Raw genomic sequence first — 11,294 nt, 5'->3', positions numbered from 1 at the left:
TTTACTTCATCTCTCCATCTCTTCGCCAAGCTGACTCCATACAAACAAACCCCCCTTGTGGCATCCATTTTAAATGCAAAGATTGAACTGCCCCGCTGAAGCAACCATATAATGACCCATATGTTTTGGGACATATTAACACAAATGCATAGACTTTGTCTCAGATAAATAATGAATTCTGATGTAATTCTAATTTCATTTAATAATGAATTCTGGCCTAATTGTTCAAATGGTACTGTTTATTATCTTATGCTGAAGTTACTATACGTAAATGTAATATTCTACAGTATGGGCAGTTGAAAGCTAGATTAGGTAAAGAACAGGACTCATCTCACATGAATGCCTCAAGACAAAATTCTGTACATCATGGCCCAGCTGCAAAATAAGTGAGTTAATGTCTTTATCTATGGAACCTACAGCTTTGAGAAATGTCTAAATCAAAACCAGCTCTCCTCCCTTAAACTCATTATAGTTTGACTTGTATTATTCAGGGAACTTTGTTCAGTGTTCCAATTAAAATTCTATTCGTGAAAACTTTCAAATAACTATGGCCAAATAGATACAATAACAAAACACAATCTTCTGCAAGATAAATTAAAAAGTATTATTTTATATCACATCAGTAGTTATATTTTAAAGGCATTGTCATACCGCACAAAACGTATAAATCACTTTGAGCTGCATTGATATGGTTATCTTACTGCTCCTAGAGTGGTTAATAGTGGTTGTGGTTTGTTTCACTTATAACGGTTTACTTTATACCTGTAACTCTTGCAAGAAGGAAACAACATCAGTTTTTATAAGAACACTTCATTATATCAACAGAGGGCAATAGAATATGACCTTTATTGCATTGTCCTTCTTGGTTTTCTCACAGAATGTATTTGAATTGAATTGTATAGATTACTATTGGCTAAACTACACATACTAATACAATTCTCTAATGCTCTCCTCTTTACAGAAGTTAGTCCATCCATTCTAATCCTATTATGGTCACCTTGGTTAGCCTGCAGGGATGGATTTCTGGGATCCATAATGTTCTCCCTCTGTACAGACCAGGGGAAAACAGTTAACGCAAACTGAAAAAAATACACACCGTCACGCACTCATTAACCCTGATGCTAAGCTGCGGTCCGTTTCCCCTGTCCCCCAAAGGACACTGATTTTAATGACAGCCAATGAGCATCTGTGCTGCTCTGCTTCAGTTGAATTTATGTACATTCAAATGCACCAATGGCAGGAGAAGGATGAATCACACACATTGTCCAATGAAATGTCCGGTCACAAAAACAAACATACGGTTGTCCACAGAGGTGAAAAACGCAATCCTACACAGTCTGAACATACAGTAAATATGTCTACAAAAGGCCCTAGGCTCATGCTCATAAAGCATCTCAGAGCACCAATGCTGATCTAGGATCAGTTTTGCCATTTTATCTGAAGGCAGATAATGTTAGGATACTGACAGGGAAAAGGTGGTCCAAGATCAGTGTTCCTACTCATGCATATAAATGCAGGCTCAATCATAAAAATGATACGACCAGTATTCTCAACAATGATGGACTAATAAGCAAGACGATTGATGATGCCGATAAGGAGACAGACAGTGTGGATCGACCTCTGGATAAGGGAGAGAGGAGTGAATAAGGGTGGAGAAATGTTTAGATGAGAATCTGTGTATAGATGAGAAAGAGGGAGAACAAAGGAGAGACAAAAAAATAACTTGCTATATGAATGTTCTCATTGCATGGTATACAGGAGCTGGTTGTTTTTTGTATCGTGTTGGTTATGTCACTTGGTGATCGCTTTGTCATGCCAGTTGGAAGTCTAAGACTGGTATGAGGGAAAGACAGATAGATGGAGAATGGAAAGACGCTGGAGATGCAAGGAACATGAATTTCTGAACATGTGACAGTTTTTGGGTTAGGGTTAGGGTAGGGGGGGGGTTTGTTGGTGGTGCACTGGGGGTCAGGACCCACTGTGACTTTAGAGGAGGAATTGTACTCATTCAGGAAGAAGGGATAGACCGATAGAGGGAAAAAACGATAAGGGGGGAGCAGGGTGTGAGATGAAATGGCACTTTTATTGTTGTGAGTTGCTGCCCGGCGATATGATTTGCTATTATTGTTAATACTTTTCTTATACGGCGTGTCCCTAGTCTCTTCATCGCCTGTTTCCTTCCCTTTAAGCCCGACACAATGGCCCTCTCCCGCTGTCCTCTCCTCTCCCAGTCTTTGTGCTGCAGCGCGCAGGTTTGTGCTGAGGCCTACACCAGCGCCTGTACCGCCATGTATCAGCAAGTAGCCGCAGTGCTGCCGTGACCCAAGAGGACATCGCTTTAAAACGCGCGCGAACCATGTACCGCAAAACAAATATGAGCAGCGCTGAATAACTACGCCATTAAAGCAGCATGATACATGAGCAATGAGGCACATTAATTATAACAGAAACACCGGCCCGCGTGAAATACCGTTTCAATTTAACCGAACGGACCAGATAAGGGACCAAATGTATTTGTTGACACACAAATGAGATGTAAGCAGCAATCATAACACCTTTGCACTGCTGCGTCTCATACGTGGTCACAGTATGATTGCTCTCGCCGGATGACAATATAATCCAACATCATTTATCTGACTGAATGAATAAATTAGTGTCAGTTGATGAGGTTCAAATGAAGGGTGTGTGAACCTTTGTCTGCCATTGCAGATAGAGGCATAAAAGAGCCCAGCTCTGTATAGCTCTGCCCCAGCAACACGATACAGTCCGCAGCGACTTGAGCTGGGTGAGGTGCATACCACCCCCGTCTGCAGCTCAGAAAGAGAGAGGAAGAGAGCGAGACTGTTAACCGCCCTTCATTCAGCAAAAACAATATTCTTTACATTCCGACTCCATTCATGACCCATAGGTCCGCAAGACATCAAGGAATAAAAAGATTCAATTTAGTCAGAAATCCAATAATTTAGATGAAGTTAATGTAAGTAACAATATGTGGATGCACACCGGCAACTTATTTACAGATAAACACTGACTTCTAGATTATAACAATGTCTGTTTTATGCTTTGACTCACAATTAAAAACAAATGTTATTATTTTCTTCCAGAATTAGTATAGTTTCATTAGATCAGCAAAGCAAATAAAATAAGGTTATTTTGGGAAAAATATAACAGCTACTTCATTGAATTAAAGTTAATTTTAAAAGGTAAACAATGTAAATGGATTATGCTTTTTCAGTCAAGTTTTATCAATGGGGTCCAATCTGAGTGAAGAACAGACTGGGGATGTGGCCAGTGTGCTGGGAGTTATGCTGCACTAAATCACACACACAATCACCATGAGGCCCAGTCTATGCACTTAACCCTGACCCTGACCTCACCCCGTCAGGCCTGACCACACCGCTACCCCTTTCTCACACAAAACCCGGGATATACACGGGATACTCAACATGCGTTCGACCCACGTTTGACCCGTTCACACCACACTGTGGTCACCGAAAAGTCCCGGGTCCTTGCCACTCACACGCTTACTTCAGTGTACTGTACGCCACTGTTAAACAGGGCTGTCCCATCTCAACGTCAGCAAAATTAATCATACAGAACTGATCAGTAGGCTATATCATTTTCCTGAAATAAAAATAAAAGCAGACATCTGTGGACAGTTCTGTTTATTTTGGATGGAGCACATGATGTTTGTTCAGGCAATCATAAATGTTATAAGATTTCTTTCTTTTATTCACTCACCTAATGTATGCTTAATGCAAATAATTATGGTATGCAATCATGTTCAAGCATCTTTACGATCCAAAATGCTGAATTCATGACTGAGAGGGATAGAAGTAGTTTTCCAATTATCTACAGAGGAGAATACTCTTTCTGTTGTCCTCGACGTTGTTCACTAAAGAGGAAAGACATTGACCTTAAGCTAATGCTTGATTAGTTACTGCTTGTTGCATTTTGCATAATGTTTGTGAAATACAGAAACAGTGGTAAAACTCCTATGTGCAAAACATCTCAAGCAAACGATAACCTGCGGCAGCCAGATAGCTAGAGTAAAAGAGAGTCTGATTTAAAATGTGAAACTAATAAAAATAATTCCACCAAAAGAATCTGAGGAGGCCCGAGATTGGAAATAAAGACCAAGTGATATTACAGAAGAGAGAGGGAGACAGCAGGAGATATCCAGCCTCTAATACTTCTGACATTCAATAACAGGACAGACATTTCCATTATCACTTCTCCATAATTACAACAGCGATTATCAGGAAGGATCAATTCCTTGACACTGTCGCTCCTCTTTATTCATAAATGTAATGCCACTTATTTCCATTAAGTGCCGTATTTGAAATGAGCGGCGTCTGTTTGAACAGAGGACTCCATCCCCAGGTCTCATTCTTCTGGAGAGGGAGGTTGAAGCCTTCCTTTATGTCTTCATGCTCCGCGGCAGGCGAGACTAGTCTCAGAGCCACGACCTCTCCGTGTTCCCCTTTTTCCGCCGCTGCCAAGCTAGAGGTTACAATAAAAATGAACGGAATGAATGAAAAGTAATTAGGATTCTTTTTATTCCTTGTGTACCATAAGTCAGAGATTTAACCTCACGCACTCACCTCTTTCTTGCCGCGGGGGCTTTGAGAAACACACTTGCGCAGATGTGTGCGCACACACACACACGCGGACACACACACGGGTGTGCGCACAATCACAAGGGCAGTTCTAATCAGGATGGAGTTGTAAAGGGTCTCGCTCACAAAGATTGGGATAACACCTCTAATTAATACAATCTTTTTCTAAAGTCCCTTTGGAAAAAAAGCCTGTACAGGTCATTTATTCAGCGGAGAACAGGTAAAAACTGGGAAGAAGGGTTGTAGAGGGAGAGAGAGAGAGACAGAGGCGCCCGAGATTAGCAAATTACCATTCTGCACATCAATGCCTGAGAATTAGAACTCCAGGAAGGAGAAAAAGGCAGATAGTTTTAACTGTTTGAAAGGAGGACTGATAAGGAGAGAGCGGTGGGGGAGGGAGGCGGTGTGGGGAGAAGGAAAAGAAGTTAATTACCTGGGCAACGCGCATGGAGAGGGGAACGGCGGGAGAGAGGGATGATGGGAAAGATATCGCACGCCGCACACAGCTGCATCTTGCGCATACAAAACACAAAGTGGCATTTCAGCATCACATGGTGAATCAATGGCCTTGTGTTTCCCTTGAAAATAAAGATCCAAAAACAAGGTGATATGAAACATTTATCAGCCAGCGAAACAGATAAACATTGTCTCACAATTAAGGGAGCCACTGGGAGGGAAAGCCAATGGGACTCCACAGTCAACATACTGACCAGTAAAACCCTGCTAGTGTGATTTTCTGTACCATCAAGTTCATTCTACACTCACAATTCAAAATGTCAATATACATATGTTCAGTTGGCGGACACTCTTTGGGCTCTTTGGGCTGTTCAAGGAACCCAAGCAGGGTGTTTTGGAAGGCATCATCAATACATATGCTGTGCAGCACTCAAATTAACTCAGTATGTCAGCTTAGTCAACCCTTACGAGTATTAAAATGCATTTTTCTTGCCTGAAATATGGAATATATAGTAATGGGACAAAAAGAGATAATGATCACACTAAAATGGGTATGAATCACACAACAGTAAGCCCACATGTTATGCCCTACCCAATGAATCTACATTACTATCAATCAAGTCTGAATCAGAAACTGGCTAATCTTATGAAAAGAAGGGAGAGATGGTGCATGGGAGAAATGGACTCACATTAATACTCAAACAGGCCAAAGAGACATGTCACTGATTTGAACCACCACTGTGGTACAGATGCCAGATCTACAGTAAAGAGTAAAAACCACATACCTCTCTCCTTCTTTTCCCTAAACTTGGTACAGCCCAGACTGCCTACGATTGGTCCCTCCAGACCAGCCCTGCGGCCTATTCGCTGGCTGGTCCCTAATTTGGTTAGTGGCGCGGGGCTGCTTCCTGTGTTGGCTAAACAGATCTGTGCAAATGAGGTTTGGGACGCCTGGAGGAAAGGCTAGTAATGGAGCTGAGAGCCGGGGTTTACAGAGGGGAGCAGAGGGAGTGGGGGATCAGGGGAGGAGAGCGCAGGAGAGGGGAAGGGGTCTGAGGCAATGGAGCCCAGTAGCTGGACGTGTTTTAGAAGGACGGAGGCATATTTCACCACATGACCCCGGCTCTGGAATCGCTTTACTGGCTGAGTGATTTAGTGCTAATTGTGGCTTATAATGCTACCGCTGTATGCTCCTTCATAACCAAATATATAATTTCCTTGCCCTCCAAAGTCAAAGCAAGCAATACCATATCTGCGATCAGAAACTGCAAATTGATAAATGGCAACAGAGCCGTTAATAAAATGTGAAAGCTGTAGAATATATAGGGCAGATATTGTCTCAGCATTGCAAGGTGTCCCCCTCCCACTTACATGATCTGTTGCTGGCTGAATTAGTGATGGGTGCATCAGCTGCAGAGACACTGTCTGGAATGTCACATCTAAGAAGGCAGAATGACAGGAAGTTTGTTTTTAAAATCCATGACTGATCTGGTGTTTCTGTCAGAAAAATTAAAAGACTAAAGTAGCAGGCACCAGTGTCTATGCAGAGCAGCATTAGTCTGCCTTTGTCAGGGCATGATTACTGACTTTCCCCAAAAATACATACTTCCTATTGTCAAGATTTAGCAAGATTTAGCGTTCTCACTGGAATTCTGTTTATTTAGTTCATGTCAGTGTGGGCTACCTCCCGTCATGCTCTGACAGAAAAGTGATTACTGGGAGGGAGAGAATCCAGGCCCTAGATCAGCGGCCAGTTTGGGGGGATGGGCATCCCCATTGGTTTCCATCACTGATCTCTGCTCTTATTGATCATAGTTAGGAATAAGGCAGTTTCTTCAACCAGCTACTATAGGATGTCAGCATTCACTGTGCCCAGTCTATAAACTACAACTGCTTCTTTAAACATTGTCCAATAGCCTCAGAAAAAATAAATATATAACTAACAAGTGAAATTGACCGCACGTTCACAAGAATCTCCAGTTCCTCACACCTCTTCGTCACTCCCTGTAAATTCTTAGATATCTGCACTAACGTCGTTCTCTCTTCCTCTCTCATGTGTTACCCCCTCCCTTTTACACCCGTGCCCACTGTCACCTTCTGTTGCAATCTGTGTAAGCCTGTCTCCTTCCTCTGTGGTCATGCCTCCACACCCAACCCGTCTAATCATTCTCACATCTTAGAGCTGTTCCTCTGCTCTTACTGTCCACTCAGACATGTTATGACCTCAATCATCCAGGCCAGCACATATTCCCCCTCAGAAAGAGAAGAGGTGAACAAAGTCCAAGAACAGAGCAGGCCTGACCATCAACCTGTCTTCTCCGCTGTTCCATTTCTTGAGCTAAAGCATCCGGCTACAAGGCCAAAATCTTTCTTCTTCCAGAAAACAAATTCCCAGATTCTCCTCCTTATCCTTCCATCTCAGCAGCACGCTCCACCCTTTCCTCCTCGCTCTGTCAATAACTGGTCCTTTGAGAACACATCAGCAAGATGCCCATATTTTGTGTGTCCCAGAGCACAGCCCACCAGCTCAGCGAGACTCTGCTCTCACCCCGACTTCTGTCCTTCCCTACCTTTCCTTCAGTCACAGTCTCTGAAACCTTCTGTCATCTTCTGTCAGCTAGCGCAGTTTCTCAGGATCAGGATGCTATCGTACCTCTTATGGACAGTCTTTTCCATTCTACAGTCTTCATCCCTTTCCTCTTCAATACTTCCCTAACTATGCTTGGCCATTTTCTTCACCATAACTGTTCTCGATAATCTCTCCATGCCATCACCTTAGAAAATGAATCAATGCTTGACCCTGTCAACCGTAATAATCCCCTTGTGCCTTGTTCCCTGGGCACATGGGAGGTTTTCCTTGTTCTGTCAAGCAGCTTCTCATTTGGACTCATTTCCTGAATCTGCACACGACAACTTCAATTGCTTACAGCTTGCCATTTTATTGCATTCATTTAACTTCATTCAAATCTATTGTTGTAGGTGAAAGATTACATTTTTTCTCAGTTCCAATTGCTGCAACAGTTATCAGCTTGATAGTTTTGTCCATCATCCATTTGTTATGATCATTTGCTATGATTAGTATTGCTCTATAATTAATTTATTGTACCATAGATGTTTCATTAAAATGCATAGATTTCAAAAGCACAAGGCTCTATTTTTCTAACCATATCATTCACATAGTGCATTCACCTCCATAAAATGTGTAATTTCTGACAATGTTTTGTTGCTTTAACTACAATCAGTTGCAGTGATACTATTCAAGGTTTATTAGTATTATTACTACTTAAATATATAAAGTATTTTTTGCTCTGTATAGTACACTTAAGCAATACCATTGTTAAGAACTATGTACTAGAACTTGCGTTGATTTGATTCATTAGTAAAGCACAATCAGATCACAAAAAAAAGATTCCATTGTACTAGTCCACACTCCAAACTGTCCTTCCACAATAAAATCTCAACATGTGGGCTCTAATGGCAAGTATATCCAGCCCACCTGACTCTGAGAATGTGTGACATTAGGAGTCATCTATTCTGCCTCATGCAGATGTGCGAATGGGAGGAGAGTATCGAAGCACTTTCAGCATGCTTCCCCAACCTCCATTCAACCCAACTGACCCTCTCTGTGGGGCTCCCAGCCCCTCCAGGACCAGATCAGTGACTGTATGTAGGACAGTAGCCCACTGCAGCTGCAGGAAGTGACCCTCACGGACCTGGGAGAACAAAGCCATTAAGGCTATCACATCGTGCTGTCTGTCTGTCTCTCCCTCCCTCTCTGGGGACACCTGTCAAATTCATCCTTTTCTTCCCTCTCTATCCAGGGCTCCCTCACTCTTTCGCCTAGTGCTCTCTCCATTGTTGCCACTGGACCCTGCATTTATTTGGAAGGGCAGGTTGCCATGGAGGCTGCCCAGATGTTGACTTTTGATATGCTTGCAACTCCCGAATGAAACGGGAAGGCCGATAAGATCCGGGGAGGGGTTTCTGTGTTTAGGAGTGGGAGAAGGGCGGAATTAGGGGAAAATGGTCTCAACCCTTTACCACAGGAAACACACTGATCCTCATCCATTAATGTCCCCTATTATTTTTCTGTATGGCAGTGATGTAAAATGTCAAGGATAGAATATTGGAAACACTCTACTTTTCCAAAAACAGACCCATTTTCTTTCTTCTGTTTTCCATGTAGTAATTTCAAAGGGGTAAGTGCTCATGTTAAATGGAGCACCGCCTTTGTTTCTGTTCCTCTCTTAATCCCTCTGGACACAGGAAAAACACATTTTTGGGCACACACACCCACACAAAGAGTGATGTCACTTCCTGCTCGGTTGACGTGCCCTGCCAGTAAGTAGTTTGAATAAATCGAGCAGCGAGGTCCAGGCCATGCCAGCTATAACACATAATGCACTCAAGAACTGTCGGATTAACATGTCACAACAAAAACTTTGGCAATAAAATTGATAGCTAAATATATACAGATAGCTACACATCATAAAGTTTTATTGAGACATGAAACCGAGCACACTCATTGCCTTATTCAACCTGTAATACACAACTCTTGCATAATTTACAATGTAATTTAATGAAATGGAATGAAATTCTGGCACCATAATTGGATTTGTCACACATTGGGTAAATTCATTTTTACTAAACAATGAACAGATATGGCACATTCATAAATATCCTTAATTATCATGGATGAAAAATAAGCCTAACTGATCAAGAGGCAAGGATGGTAAACAAACAGAAGCACTCACAATGGCTCATTCACTCAGTCACTCCTTCGTTCACTCATGGATGTTCCCAACGAACTGATGTCAACTAACTCAGTCACAATTCCTTCCTCTCCACCAATGAGAGAGAGAGGGACAGAGAGAGAAAAAGAGAGAGATGACACAGAGTCGCTCTGTCCTCTCCATTTGCTAATAGACTCTAACAATCAGATCATTTCCAGTTTAAATGGGGGCTTGATGGCAGCAGGCTGCATTAGCCGCCCTTTCTCTCCCAATCCAATTAGACAGTGACAGTTGCCAGCTAAAAAGCCAGGTACCCCTGCATCCCCCAGGCCCCGCGCCCCCCTCGGCCCGTCCCCTTACTGCCTTTTTTTGGACTCTAATTGGATTGGCCAGCAGCAGATGTCATTATTGTTAAGCAGTCAAGCACTTGATATTTCCAAGTTGTTGGCAGTAATTTGTGCATATTAGCGGCTTTTATCGGGAGCAGAGGTCACTGTGTAAACAAGACACTTAGTGACATTTCAAAAGCTCTGAATGTGTGTGTGTGTGTGTGTGTGTGTGTGTGTGTGTGTGTGTGTGTGTGAGAGCGCGCGTGTGCGCAAGAGTGAGTAAGCACAATGACACTGTAAGTCTGTGCATGAGCCAGTAACGAGCGTGTGTGTATGTGTGTGTATGCATGTGTGTGTATATGCGTGCGTGTGTGTTTGTGTGTGTGTGTGTATAATTGTAAGTGTTAGAGATGAGTGCCCAGGCTCACAGGCAGGCTGCTACCTGAGTAGAAAGGATGGTTTTGCCCTGCAGACGGGCTGGTTTGTTTGAGCTGAAACAATCTGATGACAATCACATAAAGTCACCTCCACCTGGGCACACACCTGGACCAGCTGTCACCTTCACAATCATCAGGGATTGGATCAGCCCACTGTGGAGCCAAGCCATCTGCCCTTACCCATCCAATCATATCGCTGGGTCACAAATTCCTTATTGTTCAGATAAAATCGTCAAGAAAATATTCTTCAACGGTTACTGTTTCAAAATAATATAAAGCCAATGAATTATTCAGCAAATATTATTTTGGTTCAATTATTATTATTACCGAAGAAATAAATCAATTAGAGAGGAGAAGCCATGGTCTCTTTCCTGCCCCACAGACAGGCTACAGCACAATATGTACAGGGTGATTATATAAAAACAGATCATGAGGAAGTGATCAGGGACACATAAGCCTTCAATAACACCACCATAAAAGTATCTGATCCAGGCCCTGCAGCGTGGCCCGTCCGGATCGCTTTTCGGCTTAAGTGCTGCGAGAGGGGGGGGGGGGCGGGGGGGGGGCATCGGGGGCAGATTCGATTGGTGGAGCAAATCTAATCAGGGCACCTGAGTGGCTGGCGGGGCTGCAGGACAGAGCCGGGTTTAAAGAGCTAGCCTGGGTGTCTCTGGTTACCCCGCAGAGATGCGGCAGGGTGACAGATAGAAGGCCGGGGAA

At 43.0% G+C, this 11,294-nt stretch overlaps 1 long non-coding RNA gene across 3 annotated transcripts in view; it reads right to left on the bottom strand.

The window, feature by feature from the left end:
• Positions 1-3,648: 3,648 nt before the first annotated feature.
• The window catches only part of LOC133139634 (uncharacterized), a 31,320-nt gene continuing 23,674 nt past the window's right edge, over positions 3,649-11,294 (bottom strand). For 2 of the 3 annotated variants that reach the window (XR_009709824.1, XR_009709823.1), the window contains exons 5-7: positions 6,447-6,514; positions 5,053-5,131; positions 3,649-4,503 (exon numbers count right to left, since the gene is read on the bottom strand). This is a non-coding gene — a long non-coding RNA (uncharacterized LOC133139634). The remainder of the gene's footprint in view (positions 4,504-5,052; positions 5,132-6,446; positions 6,515-11,294) is intronic. The other variant, XR_009709825.1, reaches the window with a different exon arrangement.

The sequence above is a fragment of the Conger conger genome, chromosome 10, assembly GCF_963514075.1.
Source record: "Conger conger chromosome 10, fConCon1.1, whole genome shotgun sequence".
Classification (NCBI taxonomy): Eukaryota; Metazoa; Chordata; class Actinopteri; order Anguilliformes; family Congridae; genus Conger; species Conger conger.
Note: the sequence above shows the minus strand (reverse complement) of the source record. Positions and strands in the feature narration are given on the sequence as shown.